General features: G+C 36.0%; 1 protein-coding gene and 1 pseudogene across 1 annotated transcript in view; both read right to left on the bottom strand.

Annotated features, from left to right (window-relative positions):
- Positions 1-18,551, bottom strand: part of SNTG2 (syntrophin gamma 2) — a 639,175-nt gene that overhangs the window by 496,078 nt on the left and 124,546 nt on the right. The gene's annotated exons all lie outside the window — the stretch shown is intronic.
- Positions 8,177-8,620, bottom strand: LOC110193862 (ragulator complex protein LAMTOR3-like; annotated as a pseudogene).

The raw sequence follows: 18,551 nt of genomic DNA, 5'->3' as shown, positions 1-18,551 counted from the left end.
TTTGCCACCACTAAAGGACATATTATGAATATTTTTGTACATACAGGTCTTTTTTTTTTTATCTCTTTCAGATACTGACCTAGTAATGGAATTGCTGGGTGGAAGAGTATGCATGGTTTTATATTCCTTTGAGCACAGTTCCAAGTTGGTTTATAGAATGGTTGAATCAATTCACAATTCTACCAACAGTGCATTAGAATCTCAGTTTCCTTGCATCCTATCCATCATTTGTCATTTCCCTTTTCTGTCATATTAGCCACTCTGCTGGGTAAGGGATGTTACTTCAGAATTTCTCTAACAAATACTGACTGAAAGCACTTCTTCATGACTATAGATAGCTTTGATTACTTTGTCTGACAACTACCTTCTTATATCCTTTGACCATTGATTAATTGGGAAAAGGCTCTTAATTTTATAAATTTGTCTCAGTTTTCTATATATTTGAGAAATGAGGACTTTACCATATAAATAATATAATGCTGTAAAATTTTTGAGTTATTCTTACTAAATGTATTTCCCTCCATTCTATTTTCCCTCTGTTTAGCTCTCTCCTTTCATCCTGTACCTCACCAAAAGTGTTTTGCTTCTGACTACTGCCTCCCTGAATCTGCCTTCCCTTCCATCAAGGCCTACTTTCTCTTATCCCTTTTTTGTTCTAAATTGCTGCAGGGTAAGAGAGATTTCTATACCCAACTGACTGTGTAAGTTATTCCCTTTTTGAGCCAATTCCAATGAGCTTAAGATGCAAGGCCTGTTATCCAGCTTCCCCAGCTTCCCTTTTATTGTAAAAAGCTCATGCCATTTATGAGATAATTTGCCCCCTTCTACCTCTCCCTTCCCCTTTTTCCTAGTGCATTTTCTTTTCATCCATTAATTTCAATTTTAAGAGATTATTCCATCATATTCAACTAATACCCACACCTTCTGTATATGTAAACACCTTCTAAATGCCCTAATTATGAAAAAGTTTTTAGGAGCTACAAGTATCATCATACCATGTATGATTGTATACTTACCAAGTTGTTTATGATTTCACTTTCTTATTTTTCTTTTTATGCTTCCCTTGAGTCTTGTGTTGAAAAGTCAAAATTTCCATTCAGATCTGGTCTTTTCATCAGAAATGCTTGAAAATGTCTATTTCACTGAATATCCATTTTTCGCTCTGAAGGATTATGCTCAGTTTTGATAGGTAGGTGATTCCTGGTTGTAATCCTAGGTCTTTTGCCTTTCAGAATATCATATTCCAAGCTCTCTGATCCTGTAATGTGGAAGGTACTAAGTATTGTTATCCCTGACCTTGGCTCCATGATATTTTAATTGTTTCTATCTGGCTGCTTGCAATATTTTCCCTGACCTGGGAGCTCTGCAATTTGGCTATATTATTACTGGGACTTTTCATTTCGGGATCTCTTTCAGATGGTAATTAGTGGATACTTTCCATTTCTATTTTACTTTCTGGTTCTATAATATCAGGGAAGTTTTCCTTGATGATTTCTTGAAAGATGATGCTTAGGCTTTTTTATTTTTGATGTTGGCTCTTGCGTAGTCCAATAATTCTTGAATTATGTCCCTTTGATATATTTTCCAGGTCAGCTGTTTTTCCAATGAGATATTTCTTATTTTCTTCTATTTTTTTCATTCTTTTCCTTTTGTTTTATTGTTCCTTTATGTCTTATGAAGTTATTAGCTTCTAATTGCCCAATTCTAATTTTTAAATAATTTTCTGCAGTGAGCATTGGTTCCCCCTTTTACATTTGGCCACTTCTACTTTTTAAGGAGTTTTTTTACTTTTGTGATTTTTCATACATCTTTTTCCATTTGGCCTGTTGACCTTTTGAAGGCATTCTTCATTGAATTTGTGCGCCTCTTTTATCATTTGGCCTATTCTGTTTTTTACAGTGTTATTTTCTTTAGTATTTTTGTGCCTCCTTTACCAAACTGTTGACTTTTTTTCATAATTTTTTGCATCACTTTCTTTAATTTCCTATCTTTTTCTCTACCTCTCTTATTTGATGTTCAGAATTTCTTTTGATCTCTTCTAGGAATTCTTTCAGACCTGAGACCAATTGATTTTGGGGGGGCTTTGGATGTAGGGGTTTTAAATTTTTTTTAATCTTCTGAGTTTATGTTTCGCTCCTCCCTATCATCATAGTAACCTTCTCTGATCAGAATCTTTTTGTTGTTGTTGTTGTTGTTGTTGTTGTTGCTGTTTGCTTTTTTTCTTTTTTCACAGCCTGTTTCTTGACTTTTACCTTTATATTAAGGTTGGTCATTGCTACTGGGGGGAGGGGGTACTGTTTCAAGCTTCAGGTTTTGTGTGCCACTGCTTTCAGAGATAGCTCTGGGGGGTTTGTAAGCTTTCAGTTCTTCCAACATGGTATGACCTAAGTAAAAGTGTGTTAACTGCTCTCTTGGCCTGTGCTCTGATCTATGAGCAGCCACAAGTGCTCTCTTCTGTCCTGAAACTGGGACCAAGGTCCCCAAACCCCTGAGGCTGCAAGGTCTGGTGTGCTAGGAGTGCTTTAAAAAAATGTATATGGGAGGGGCAGAGCCAAGTTAGTGGAGTAAATGTAGTGACTTGCTTAAGCTTTTCCCCAAGCCCTGACAAATACCTATAAAAAATGTCTCTAAACAAATTCTAAAGCAGCAGAACTCACAAAAAGACAGAGTGAAACACATTTCCAGCACAAGACAACTTGGATAGTTGATTGGAAAGGTGTGTTACACCACTGGCTGGGAGAGGAAAGTGGTTCAGCATGGGCACACAAAGACTAGGCCTCAGCAAACCTGTAGCAGGCCTCAGAGGACTGAATCCCAGGCAGCTGAGGTGATTTCCAGATTTCTCAACCCACAAATGCCAAAGATAACTTAGAAGGTCAGTAGGAAAGATCTGTTAAAAAGCAGTGAGAAAGGAGCTTGGTCTGGGCACAGTCCTGGTGTGGCCCCCAGAGTGGCAACTGCTTTCAGAGAAGTCCTCAAGCAAGGAGGAACATTGGTGGGGTGGAGCTTGTAGCGGAGGTAAAGAGAGAATCCTCCTCACAGTTCCAAGGCAGAAAAAGAGCGCTTATGGTCACTCATAGACCAGAGTACAGGTTAGGAAAGGAGAAAATATCTCACCTTTGATCATAAAACCTTGAAAGAATTGAAAATTTATACGTCCCTAGCAATATCTCTGAAATTAGCTGCACAAAACCCCTGAAGCTTGGGACAGTACATTCTCCACACTGGAAGTAGACTCCTACCTTAACAAAGAGCTTACTAGCCCAGTAATTGGCTGGGATCATGAGCAAACAGTAAAAAAAAAAAGTCAGACCATAGAATATTACTGTGACAAAGAAGATCAAAACATACAACTGGAAAAAGTCAATGAAATCAAAGCTCCTATATCCAAAGCCTCCAAGAAAAATACGAATTGGTCCCAGGCCATGGAGGAGCTCAAAAAGGATTTTGAGAAACAAGAGAAGTAGAGGAAAAACTGGAAAGAGAAATGAGAGTGATGCAAGGAAATCATGAAAAACAAGTCAACAGCTTGCTAAAGGGGACCCAAAAATACTGAAGAAAATAACACCTTAAAATGTAGACAAACTCAAATGGCAAAAGAGGTCCAAAAAGCCAATGAGTAGAAGAATGCCTTAAGAAGCAGAATTGGCCAAATGGAAAAGGAGGTCCAAAAGCTCACTGAAAAAAAATAATTTCTTTAAAATTAGAATGGAGTAAATGGAAGCTAATGATGTTATGAGAAATCAAGGTGTTACAAAACCAAAAGAATGAGAAAAATAGAAGAAAATGTGACATATCTAATTGAAAAAACAACTGACCTGGAAAATAGATCCAGTAGAGATAACTTAAAATTATTGGAGTATCTGAAAGAGCCTATACATCATCTTTCAAGAAATTATCAAGAAAAACTGCCCCGATATTCTAGAACCAGAGGGTAAAATAGAAATGTAAAGAATCCACCGATCACCTCCTAAAACAGATCCCCAGAGGAAAACTCCTATGAATATTGTAGCCAAATTCCAGAGTTCCCAAGTCAAGGAGAAAATATTGTGAGCAGCCAGAAAGAAACAATTCAAGTATTGTGGAAACACATTCAGGATAACACAAGATTTAGCAATTTCTACATTAAGGTACCAGAGGGCTCTGAATATGATATTTTGGAGGTCAAAGAAGATAGGATTACAACCAAGAATCACCTACGCAGCAAAACTGAGTATAATCATTCAGGGGAAAAAATGGATATTCAGTGAAATAGAATACTTTCAAGCATTCTTGATGAAGAGGCCAGAGTTGAATAGAAAATTTGACTTCCAAATACAAAACTTAAGAGAAGCATGAAGAGGAAACAGTAAAGAAAAAATGAAAGTGGAGAAAGATTTCTTGGAGCGTGTTGGTACATTATAAATTGGCCTTATGATAAAAAAAAAAGAAATTATCAAGGAAAACTGCCCTGATATTCTAGAACCAGAGGGTAAAATAGAAATTGAAACACAATCAGGATAACAGAAGATTTAGCAGCTTCTACATTAAGGGACCAAAGGGCTTGGAATATAATATTCCAGAGGGCAAAGGAACTAGGATTACAAACAAGAATCACCTGCCTAGCAAAACTGATGATCCTTCAGGGGAAAAAAATGGATATTCAATGAAATAGAGGATTTTGCACATTCTTGATGTTGAATAGAAAATGTGACTTTCAAAAACAAGACTCAATAGAAGGATAACAAGGTGAACAGGAAAGAGAATCATAAGGGACTTATTAAAGTTGAACTGTTTACATTCCTGCATGGAAAGATGATATTTGTAACTCATGAGATCTTTCTCAGTATTAGGGTTGTAGGAGGACATATATGTACACAGAGCGCCTAGGGTGAATTGAATATGAAATGATGATATCTAAAAATAAAATTAAGGGGTGAGAGATGACAGTACAGGGAAAAGGAAACAGGAAGAGGTAGAATTGGGTAAATTATCTTACATAAAAGATGGAAGAAAAGGCTGTTACTGTGGAGGGGAAGAGGGAAGAGGTGAGAGGGAATGAATGAATCTTACCCTCATTGGATTTGGCTGAGGAAGGAATAACATACGCACTCAATTGGGTATGGAAATCTTTCTTACCCTACAGGAAAATAGGGAGAAAGTGAAAAGAGAGTGAGGATGATAGGAGGGAGGGCACATTAGGGGAGGGGTAATCAGAAGCAAACACTTTTGAGGAGGGAAGGGGTCAAAGGATAGAATAGAATAAATTGGGAGTGGGATAGGATGAAGATAAATATAGTTAGTTTTTCACAACATGGCTATTATGGAAGTATTTTGCATGATTACACATGTATAACCTGTATTGAGTTGCTTGCCTTCTCAATGAGAGTGGGTGGGCAGGGAGGAAGGGAGAGAATTTGGAACCCAAACTTTTGAAAACAATGTTAAAAATTATTTTTACATGCAACTAGGAAATAAGATACAAAAACAGGGGAGTACAGAAATCTATCCAGCCCTACAGGAAAATACAGAGGGGAGGGAATAAAAGGAGAAGGGATAAGAGAAGGGGGAATAATAGAAGTGAGGGAAGATCAGGGGGAAGGGTATTTAGAATGCACATTGTCTTGGGGGCAGGGGAGACACAGGGAGAAAATTCGGAACTCAAGATCTTGTGGAAGTGAATGTTGAAAACTAAAAGTAATAAAAAATCTATAGAACAACTTCACTAATGTGAAAATATGTTTAATGGGTATGTAAATGTAAAGCCTATATCAGATTTTGCGCCATCTTAGGGAGGGTGGGAGGGAAGAAGGGGGAGAAAAATTTTCAACTCAAAAGCATATGGAAGTGATTGTTGATAAATCAAAATAAATTAATAAAAGAAATAAAATGCATACAATACAAAAAAAATCTATAGAAAGGAAATATGTATGGTGTATCAGAGGTTTGCTGGACCTGGCTCAGACTAGCTCTTGAGAGTAGATTATTAAATTTTCAGTGTTAGCATTTATACTTTGGAATTTGGCAAATGTTAGAAATAAACACATGATTTATTGTTTTGTTGATTATCTAAACCCAAGAAAATGATGCGAAAAATGTGGATTAAACAAATTAAAAGTTTGTTATACTTTATTTTTCTGATTTACAATTTGTTAAATATTTACCAGTATACCTGGTAGCAGAAATGATGCTTGACTTTATCATGTAATTGTAATAGCTTACAATTAATTTATTTTACATAGCCCTTTCTTCAAAACACTGTGAAGTGTATAGTATACCTTTTAGTTGACAGATGGGGAAACTAGCTTAGCTAGATTAAATGAGTTGCCCAAATTTACAAAATTAGTTAATTTTAGAGCTAGGGACTCACACTTAGTTTTTCTAAATCTGAACATTTTTTTTACGTTAAATTGTATTGCCTTTGGGTTTTAAATAAATAAATATATATATATATATATATATATATATATATATATGTATGTATACATACACACACAACACACAACACACACACACACAAAAACTATACCACACTGTCTGTGTGACGATGAACTTTTATAGACTACACATTCAATAATTAAACTTTCTGATATGGAGGGGGGAAAGAGGGGAAAATAACCCTGTTAGGCTGCATTCAGAGATGTATGCTATCCAGGATTAGGAAAGTGATAGTCCCACTATGCTCTGCCTTGGTCACATTACATCTGGAATATTGTTTCCAGTTCTGTACAGCATAATTTTGAAGGGCACTGATAAGTTGAATAACATAATCAGAATGGTGAAGGGCCTTGAATTAATACCCCATGAAGACTGATTAAAAGAACTGAGAATATTTGTCCTAAAGAATGTTTGCTGTGATATGATTGCTCTTATCAAGAACTCATGAAAAGATGAAAAATATATATACACACACAGGCACCTATGTGTATATGTGTATTTGTTCCACTTAGCCCCAGAGGTCAGAACTAAAATCAATTAATAGAAGTCTGAAAAATGATGGATTTGGACTAGATGAATTCCAAGGCCCTTACAGCTCTAAACCTACCATCAGATAATCCTAATTTTCCAAAAGCTAAATTGTAAAATCAAAGAGATATATGACCAGAAAGGGAGGTGGTTGACATGTATGAAGAGAGAAGAATTCTCACACCAATGATAGCCACATCACAAATCCTTTTAAATATGGAAAATATTTCTAAAAATTAAAGTTATGCTGAAGTAGGATATGTTAGAAATTGTAAACTCCCCTTTCCTAGAAGTCTTCAAAAAAAAAAAGGCTAGATCCACTTTCCAGGGATATTGTGAAGAAGCTTCTATTTCAGAAAACTTTTGAACCTAGTGGCCTCTAAAGAACCTTCTAACTCTGAGATTCTTTCATTCTAATCTTTTTTTTTCTTTTACAAAATATAATTTCATTTAGTTCCTTATTTAGGAAAAGGGAAAAAAAAGAACTGTTGTATTATGGTATTCATATAAATGTCACAAACTAAAGCTTTGATATTAATTTTCACACTTCTGCAAAGAGAAAAACAAATCAAAATACTGATAGGTTATTGATAGCTGAATGTAAAAATGAACCCAAAGCAACAGATTTCTTTTTAGACATATAACACCTTAAAGACAAACACCCATTAGTAACATATCCTTAAGTCTCTACCTTAAAATGATATAATCAGGGATAGTTAGTGATCATATTGTTTCATTAATGATATTAGAGCTATCTGCCTCTGGCTCAGTGCAGACATAGAACATGGCACATGTAAAAATAAGTTCTCTATTATTGACAATACAGCAATAGCATATGCAGAGCAGGACCTACCTACTGCAAGCCTGTGTGTACTGTACACAGTAAAGAAGCTTTAGGTGGGTCATGTGGATCATGAAAACATTTTGATTCTGATCCACTGGATAAGAATCACATCCCTCATTGGTGGCTAAGTGAAACTCCATGGCAGCTGTGATAGGTACTGAATCATTTTAGTAATCTCCCCAGAAACTGTACTATAAAAGAACTGATCCTAAAACCCAACATAACAGCCCAGTGATTTAGAAATAATACAACCTTCTTCCTGAGTCTAAATTGTGAGAAGTTGTCTTTTCTCAGTGTGTTGAAGTCATATTACTTGATGAGGTCAAGATTGCTAGACTGGACTCACTGGGATCACAACAACATGATCGGGGTCAGGACACAGTCAGGTTATGAACCTTCCAAGACCTGTCTCAACTCTTCAAACAGTGGGGCAGGTTTCTTTTTGAGGCTGACAATCAGTCCAGTATTAGCACTGCTTCTTGCTATGAAACTCACCACCAATGGTAACCAATTGAATTGAAGTACATGGTATGTGTTGTACTAGCAGATGATACTTTTGCTTTTTGAAAGTCCAAGTTTTCTGCCCTGATCTGTTTCAAGTGCAAAAGTAGACAGGAAACCAGTTCTCTACGCATGCTCTGGAGGGTTATCTTTGATACCAAGAAATTTCTTTCTTTTTATATAAATCTCTGCTAGAAGTTTGTTCTCTTGTGGTTTGCCTTTTTTCTTTTGATAACAGACACTCCACCCCTGTCTGAGACTATAATAGCATGAAATCCTTTAACATTTGGTAAACTTTTGTTAGAGGAATATCTTCAAATCATCTAACATGATGAACCCTTTCTTAGGGATGGTCCCCACATGTGGCTCAGGCTTCCCAGGCTGCTGCTATCCTCAACTTCAGGAAGCTCCACCTGCTACAGCTGATTCTTCTTGCACCCATTATAACATGATTGCTTTTATCCTAATCTTAAAGAAAATGCATTAAGCCTTAAAACCAGATATAAAACATTAATGATACATTATCATAAATACATTAAAGTAATAAAACTGTTACTCAATTTTCCAATAGTTTCATTTATTAATGATCATAAGTAACCAACTGCTACATTTAATAGCTCACAAATGTTTTTTTTAAAGTTTTTAAAGTTTTGAGATTTGTCTTAATATAATGAGGTTTTACAACAATCAGAAGTTTGTGAAACTAATTAAATTTTCACAACTGAGTAAATATTACTTCAATGCTTCATAAAATTTTCATTACAATAAATTAAGGATTATCCAATCAAAGTTTGTCAATTTTTTAAATTGAATCTTTACCTGTTAAATAGGATATTTTACTGAAACAAAACCAAGTTTTTTCATAGTTAGTCACACATTGATCCTGTATAATTTCATATGAATAAGGAGGTGGTTTCCAACATTCTAATACAGTGGCAAGTACCCTGAATTCTTTATAAAGAATCTGGGCTACAATTCTACCGTTTTACTCCATTGCCTTGAGGAAGTCAAGTCATTTCACCTTTGTGGGAGCATAATTACTTATTAGCAAATCTAGAAGATTTTTCTTTACCTAAATCCTAAAATCCCATGTCTTATATTGTTGCTTTACAATCTACAAAATACTTATTTCTTTTGATAGTTGAAATAATCCATCCTTATTCTACATCTTTTAAGTAAGAAAAGTGTGGTTTAAAAAAAATCCTATCTTGGTTAGAAAGTAGAAGAGTATAGTATTCACTTCCATGTCCACTGATTACAAATCTACTGTTTTTTATACTGGCAATGCTGATCGAATTGGATGAATAACGAAATTCAAATATGATTAAGAGAAGTAATAAAATAATTTTCCTATTAGTTCTAGTCTAACTCTGGTCAGCTATAATCTCTTAGGTTGATTGAGAATATTTCTTTGTTTAAAAGAAAAGAAAATCCTTCTTCCCTTTATCAAAGTTTTTAATATTCTTAATGGAATTTACTAGAAGACAGAAGTAGAAAAAAATAAAAGACCATATTAGAAAATAAAAGAACATTTATTAAATTTCTATAAAAGAATGCCCCCTAATATTTTATACAGATATTCTAAGAATGAATTAAGGAGATCTAAGACAAAAGTAATGTCCTAAAAATAGAAAATAGCAGTTTGTGGTAGCAAAGAACTTGAAACAAAGTGGGTGCCAGTTGATAGGGAAATGGCTAAATAATTTGGGACATAAAAATATAACAGATTATCATTTTGCAGTAAGAAACACCAAGACCAATGATTTCACAGGTGGGTTCTGCAAAACAAAAGGGGGCAACATGAATAAATCAGTCAGTTAATTAACATTTATAATCACCTACAATGTTGTAGGCACTATTCTAAGTGATAGGGATACAAAGAAAGGTGAAAGATAGTCCATGCTTTATCAAGAAACTCACAAGCTAATAGGGAGAAAATGTAAGAACTATAAAATGGATATAGAGTAAACAATATCTACAAAGTGATTAAAATAATGTAAATAAAAAAACAAAATTATGCAGACTCATGACATAGTGAATGTACTTGGCTCTCAAGAACAGATAATATATGTCCATACTCTCAACTGAGATCTTATCAAAGGGACAAAGGTGGATATGCTGGGGCAGAATTATGCATACACTATCAGATACTGTCATTGCATCAGTTATTTTTGATTAACATTTTTTTCTTTGTTACATAAAATGAATAATTCAAAACAAGTAGGTAAGAAAGGGAGGGCAAACCATACATATTCATTATTATTGTATAAGACCTGAGGAATCAATAAAAAAAAACTTTGTAATAATAATTCAAATAATTGTTTTCATAAAATTATGAGAATATGACTGTTAATACTAACAACAATACCTGTTAGATTATGAAAGAAAATGGCAGAATATATGTGTGTGTGTGTGTGTGTGTATATATATATATCACATATTTCAAGCTGCAAATTTTTTACACTTTAAAAATGTTTGTTGTTATTGACTGACCTACTGAATACACAGCAATATGTGATACTAGAATTACATATGAGAAACTCCTTACATTTCATGAACTAAAAGACAACAACATCACTATACCATAAATAAAGACCTCAAAATATCCAGAAGAACTGGACCATGTTGCATTGGAACCAGACTATTATAACACATCAAATGATTGTGCACAATTGCCTGGATCATAACATAGATTCATAAATCCTTATGAACAATGTTCTTTAAAAAATGTTCTTAGATTTTGTACTTAGGTACTAAAAGCTCATAATTACCATGATATATGGAACAAAAAGCTTTAAATAATATAGAGAACTAGTAGAGGAGATTAGGAAAATCATATCAGAACCCATTAAAGTAAGTTAGAATATATAACCTTGGCCCTATCCCCTCAGTGTCACATAGGCTCTATCTACCAGGTACTCTGAGGAAGTGTTTGAGATGGCTTTTTCTCTATTACCATTGGATAGAGGCTCCATAAACTTGTTTTCCTTGCATCCCAGGTCCATTCAACCCCTTATTATCAACTGATTTTTTCAAAAAGTATTTTTACCTCAAAGATATAGCAAGAACAAAAATACGAACTTTCCTGCACCAGCATTTAAGAGGCATACTCTCCCTTGTACCACTTGGACCTCAGAGGGTATAGGCTTGAAACACAGCTACTATCCACTTCACCTTACCAAGTTCATGTCCAGGTAATACACACCTGTCTCATGAGTCCATGTCTCAGATACCACTGGACTAGAGTCCCAGACATTACTTTCATAGGTTATTTCTTGTTCCTCAGGGCATAGCTGCTTTACTGTCTACAAAACCCAGACTAGACTCTTAGTCACAGATTTCTATGGTTTAATCTCTCAACCTTTTGAAACTTTCAGAGTTGATATGTACTCTCACAAGATGTCATGAGTGAAGACATCAGCAATTGGAGTCAAAAGACAATGAGGAAAAAGAAAAGGTGGCTGATGCTGCGAGGTCTATTTCAATGCCTCCATAGCAAATCAAAATTCTTTTCATTAGATAGCAGACCTGAATCAATTAAAGGAGTTCTATGCATGCTTCACAGTCTCTCAATGGCTCAGAATTCTTTACACAGGCACCACAGTTTCTCCAAGGAACTTCCCTTACATACCCTCATGATTCTCTCAGAAGTAAGCTCCTTAATTTCTCCATTGGATAGATATTATCCCAAGAGCTCTGGCCTTGCACCGGACCCCCTTTACATGTATATGATCCCAGTTGTTCTCTATGCTATTGGAGCTTTACTGAAGGCATTTTCACTGAAACCACAGAAAATGAGTTTTTCATAGGGTTATAGACAGAGCTGGTAGAGACTTTATTGTCCAGTGAGTTCGACCTCTTCATTTTACAAATAAAGAAGTGAAAGAAGAGAAAGATTAAGTGACTCAAACCTAGAACTTCCTAATTGCAAGTCCAGTTCCTACACAAAACAGCATTTATTCAAATTTTGAAGACAATTATTTTTATCTACTATAGTCCATGAACACTTAATATGAAAGAATAATGGTAGGATAATAACTTGTCGCAGGATTATTTCTACCTGAATCCTATTGAATAAAATGAGAAGTTTCTAAAAATAATAATAATAGCTACTGACATTTATGCAGCTCTTTAATTTTGGGAAACATTTTACACACATTATGTTATTTGAATCTTACAAAAACTTGGGAGATAGATGCTAGAGGTATTATTATCTTCATTCTATAGATGAAGACACTGAAGTTCAGGGCAATTAAATCAGTTTTCCTACTGTCACAGAGCTGATAAATGTCAGAGGTCTCTACGAGAGTCCAGGCTCCAAGAGATCAAATGAGTAATCACAGACACCTGCTTATTTTAATTTTCTAATGGTTCAAAGTGACTAGATATCTAGTATTTATAGACTTCCTTGCAATAAGGACTTAGTAAGCTTGCAAAAGTGAAAAAGCTTATCATGTTGCAGATAAATGTGAAATCTAGTCAGGTGCTAGATGAAGGAGCTATACCATTAATTTTCCAAGAAAAGTTGAGAAAACCATAAATGTAGTATATTATAATACCAATATGAGAATGCTGATAATTACTGAATTCTGAAGATATTTATTGAAAAATAAAATTAATCACTAAACAATAAATTTCAAGTAATAAGCATTATGGCATATGAAGTGAAACATGGGATAAAGGGAATTACTTAATCTGAGAGTTTCCCGATTCCAGTGAAATCAAAGGTCCATCCATTCTCTATCTACTATCCCATTTTTTGGAAAACATGTATAAACTGACAGAGAATGAAGTAAAAAGAATCAGGAAAGTAATATACACATTAATTACAGCCATATAAATAAAAAGAACAATGAAAGAAATATGGACAATGATTATATTAACCTGTCAGCACCCAAAAAGAGATGAAGGAATGTTCATACATCCTTTCATTGGAGATACAGGGGGCTACAGACATGTTATGTTGCATATGCTTTGAGAAGCAGTCCATACAGTAGATAGTTTTGCTTAACTATTTTTTTTAATATCCAGAAATTAATGTGATGCTAGAATAAAGGACAAACAATAAAAATAAAATAAAATGAAAGAGCTGCATGTTTAGGAAGCCAAGAGGAATAAAATAAATTATTTTTTTTAAAAAGCAAGGAAGAAACAGAAGTCAATCTATCAATCACCAAGATTTTACAATCTGCTACCATGTGACAGACACTGCTAGGTACTGGGGATACAAATTAAAAAAAATAAATAAAACCTTCTCTGATCTCAAGGAGCTCACATCATTCTGAGAGTGATATCCTGCACATACACAAGTATATAAAGAATGAAACAAAATACACATAATTTATACAAAGACAGGGAGGTAGCTTGGAGGTATGCAGAACAACTTTAAGTATGAAGTGGTACCCAAGCTGAGTTTTGAAGAAAGTAAGAAATGCTGCAAGATGAAGGTAAGAATATACAGCAGGGCATTCCAGGCCTGGAAGACAGCCAGTGCTAGTACATAGAAAGCAGAGAGAGAATGAATTCTGGGTGAGAAGAACAACAAGAATAACATAGTATTATAACAATATAATATTAAATAACATAATTATAACAAGAAGGAGAGTTTGGGTATGCCAGAGATTTCAGGAAGCAGAGTAACACATGAAGAGGTTAGAAAACTAGGCTGAAGTCAGGTTTTAAACGTCAAATGGAGGAATTCATATTTCAATCTAGAAGCAATAGGGAGCCAATGGGTTTCAGTGAGTAAAGAAGTGACATATTCTGACTGGTATGTAAGGAAATTAACTTTGCCAAGTATATGGAGGAGAATTGGATAGGAGAAAGATTTGAATCAAGTAGACCAATTAGAAGCCTATTGCAATAGTCCTGGCAGAAGGTCATGAGATGAGGGCAGTGACCATGTAAGCTGTGAGGTATGGATGTAAGATTTTGTATACACATAAATGTATTCATGTATATGCATACATGATCCCAATGAGATCTTTTTTTAAAATATAAATTTATTTATTTTTAGTTTTCAATATTCACCTCCACAAGTTTTTGAGTTCCAGACTTCTCACCCCTCCCCCCACCCCAAGATGGCATGCATTCTGGATACCCCTTCCCCTGGTCTGCCTTCTCTTCTATCTCTCCCCCCTCCCTTCTCTTATCCCCTTCCCCTTCTATTTTCCTGTACAGCAGGATAGACTTCTGTACCCCATTTCCTGTATTTCTTATTTCCCAGTTGCATGTGAAAACATTTTTTTTAAAACATGTGTTTTTAAAACTTTGAGTTCCAAATTTTCTCCCTTCCTCCCTCCCCACCCACCCTCATTGAAAAGACAAGCAATTCAATATAGGTTGTACATGTACAGTTATGCAAAACACTTCCTTAGTAGACATGTTATGAAAAACGAACTCTATTTCCCTTAATCCTATCCTGCCCCCCATTTATTCTATTCTTTCTTTTGACCCTGTCCCTCCTCAGAAGTATTTGCTTCTGATTACCCCTTTCCCAATCTGCCCTCCTCTCTATCACCCCCTGCTCTCTTGTCCCCTTCTCCCCTATTTTACTGTAGGGTAAGACAGATTTCCATACCCAATTGAATGTGTATGTTATTCTCTCCTTAAGCCAAATCCTATGAGAATAAGATTCCCTCATTCCCTCTCACCTTCCCCTGTTTCCCCTCCACTGTGAGAGACTTTTTTTTTCTGTTTTTTTTTTGTGAGATAATTTACCCCATTCTACCTCTGCCTTTCTTCTCTGAGTATCATCCTCTCTCATCCCTTAATTTTATTCTCCAGATATGACCCCTTAATCTTCAACTCACCCTGTGCCCTCTATCTATCTATATATACATACATATAATTTTTTTCCTTCAACTACCCTAATACTGACAAAGTTCTCATGAGTTACAAATATCATCTTTCCATGCAGGAATGTAAACAGTTCAATCTTAATAAGTCTCTTATGATTTCTCTTTCCTGTTTACCTCTTCATGTTCCACTTGAGTCCTGTATTTGAAAGTCAAATTTTCTGTTTAGCTCTGGTCTTTTCATCAGGAATGCTTGAAAGTCCTCTATTTCACTGAATGACCATTTTTTCCCCTGAAGGATTATACTCAGTTTTGCTGGGTAGGTGATTCTTGGTTGTAATCCTATCTCCTTTGCCCTCCGGAATATTATATTCCATGCCCTGTGGTCCTTTAATGTAGAAGCTGCTAAATCTTGTGTTATCCTGATTGTGTTTCCACAGTACTTGAATTGTTTCCTTCTGGCAGCTTGTAATATTTTCTCCTTGACCTGGGAACTCTGGAATTTGGCTACAATATTCCTAGGAGTTTTCCTTTGGGGATCTCTTTCAGGAGGAGATAGGTGGATTCTTTCCATTTCTATTTTGCCCTCTGGTTCTAATGTATCAGGGCAGTTTTTCTTGATAATTTCTTGAAAGATGATGTCTAGGCTCTTTTTTTTATCATGGCTTTCAGATAGTCCAATAATTTTTAAATTCTCTCTCCTGGATCTATTTTCCAGGTCAGTTGTTTTTCCAATGAGATATTTCACATTGTTTTCTAATTTTTCATTCTTTTGGATTTGTTTTACAGTGTCTTGATTTCTCATAAAGTCACTGTCTTCCAACTGCTCTATTCTAATTTTTAAGGAAGTATTTTCTTCAGTAATCTTTTGGACTTCCTTTTCCATTTGGCCAGTTTTTCTTTTTAGGGCATTTTTCTCCTCATTGGCATTTTGGACCTCTTTTGCCATTTGGGTTAGGCTGTTTTTTAAGGTGTTATTTTCTTCAGTATTTTTTTGGGTCTCCTTTAGCAAGCTGTTGACTTGTTTTTCATGATTTTCTTGCATCACTCTCATTTCTCTTCCCAGTTTTTCCTCTACTTCCCTTACTTGCTTCTCAAAAATCCCTTTTGAGTTCTTCCAAGGCCTGGGATTCATTCATATTTTTTTGGAGGCTTTGGATGTAGGAGCTTTGATTTTGTTGTCTTCTTCTGGTTGTATATTTTGATCTTCTTTTTCACCAAAGTAAGATGCTATGGTCTGACTCTTTTTGCACTGCTTGCTCAGGATCCCAGCCAATTACTTGAGTTTTAAACTCTTTGTTAAGGTAAGAGTCTGCTTCCAATGTGGAGAGTGTACTGTCCCAAGCTTCAGGGGTTTGTATAGCTGTTTTCAGAGATACTTGTAGGGACCTGTAAATTTTCAGTTCTTCCAAGGTGGTATGATAAGGGGCGAGGTGTTTACTCCTTTCCTGGCCTGTGACCCCAAGTATTCCTTTCTGTCCTGTAACTGTGAGGAGGGGTTTCTCTCCACAGCCACTACAAGCTCCATCATGCCAGTGTTCCTCCTCACCCCAGCACCTCCGCCCAGAACTGTGACCGAGATCCACATACAGGTAAAGCAAGAGATTCCTGCCTCAGCACTGGCAAAGAGATCCCTGCAATCCCTCTCTGATCAGCCACTGGATTCTCCCTCAGTCTGTGGGCTGGAAGCTCCCCTCTCCCCAGGGCCACACTCTTGGGGAATGGAGCTGAAACCCCGCCTTCCTTTCTCAGCACCGACAGAAACAGACTTTTCCCACTGACCTTCTAAGTTGTCTTTGGTATTAGTGGGTTGAGGAGTGTGGAAACCTCCACAGCTGCCCTTGATTCAGTCCTCTAAGGCATGCTCCAGGTTTGCTGTGGCATGTGCTCCCATGCTGCGCTGCGCTGTGCTCCCAGCCCGGCGTAATACACCTTTCTGATCAATCATCCAGGTTGTGTTGGGCTGGAAATTTGTTTCACTCTGTCTTTTTGTGGGTTCTGCTGCTTCAGAATTTGTTTAGAGCCATTTTTTGTGAGTATTTGGAGGGGTTTGGGGGAGAGCTCAAGTAAGTCAGTGCTTTCACTCTGCCATCTTGCTCCACCCCCCCCCATGAGATCTGAGGGGAATTCTGGCAGTGAAGAGGGCTAAAATAGGTCCTTTAATCACAAGATTATGCTCACTTTAAAATAGAATATATTCTTTTGTCTATTAAATATATTGAAAGAATAAAAAAGTAGTTCAGATAATCCAGGTAGGAAGCAAGATATGAATTGTGAGCTGGGGAGAAGAGAGACTGAGAAAGCGATAGGACGAGAACCCAAAGAGTAACTTCATATAAAAACAGATAAGAGAGCCTATCCAGCCAAGCTTTGTCCAAGACAGAAAATGCTACAGAAAGACCAAATAAGAATGATGACTGAAAAAAACACATCAGATTTGACCTCTGAACACTGGATAAGTTTTGACAGTTAAAATTGTTGGTAACTGTGGAAAGAGCCAGGTTACAAAGTAACATAAGAAGACGCGGAGGCAGAATTTCAGTTTTTTTTTTTTAAGTTTGGCTGAAAAAGAGAGGATAACTATAGTTTGATAGTTTCATGGAATGGTGGTATAAAGAAGGTGTCGTGGCTTAATGATGGGGTAGACATGGATATATTTCAAAGAAACATATAAAGAACCAGTAGAGAGGGAGAATTTTAAGATTTTAGAGAGAAAAAAAGATGATTAAGGGGGAAATCTATAGAATACAGACAGGGATGGCATCAAGGGACTGGCCTAAAGGAGAAAGGCTACCACATTATTATAAACTAGAATAAAAAAGTAGAAAGATGAGGATAATGTCAATGGGTTTTGAGATTAAGAGAAGGGGAAAAAGGAGGGAACTCATGGTAATGGCCTCTCTTTTCTTGGAAATTATGAGTCAAGGTATTTTGACTGGGATTGTAAGAATTATGGAAATCTTGAGGGAAGAGAAGTTTTAAAACACATATGTGGAGAACTGGAATGGGGAAGAAAATACACCTGTGACTGCATGGGTATAAGGAACTGCAGGTTGACAATATTCCCTCTACCAATGAACATCAGCAATTTCTTTGCAACTTATAATATTAGAGAGCTTCCTAGAACACTTAGAGGTTAAGTGACTTGCCCAGGGACGTGCAGTCAGTATATGTCAGGAACAAGTCTTGAATCTACGTAATCCTACTTCCCCAGCTAGATCTCCATCCATGATGCCATGCTTCCTCTATTTTCTATGCCATTTCCATGTATAGAATGGGACAAGGATCAATTAAAGGATAGCAAAAGGAATGCCTGGCTGCAGTGAGATTAGATAACAAAAAGGTGTTGTGGATTCAGTCAGCTTGGTTGTAGGACTCAATATATTTCCATTACACAGTATAGGAAATTGGGATTTAGCAAGTCATGAGAATCAACAGGACAAAGAGATCTAGCACAGAGGACA

The sequence above is a fragment of the Phascolarctos cinereus genome, unplaced genomic scaffold, assembly GCF_003287225.1.
Source record: "Phascolarctos cinereus isolate Bilbo 61053 unplaced genomic scaffold, phaCin_HiC Scaffold_2;HRSCAF=192, whole genome shotgun sequence".
Classification (NCBI taxonomy): domain Eukaryota; kingdom Metazoa; phylum Chordata; class Mammalia; order Diprotodontia; family Phascolarctidae; genus Phascolarctos; species Phascolarctos cinereus.
Note: the sequence above shows the minus strand (reverse complement) of the source record. Positions and strands in the feature narration are given on the sequence as shown.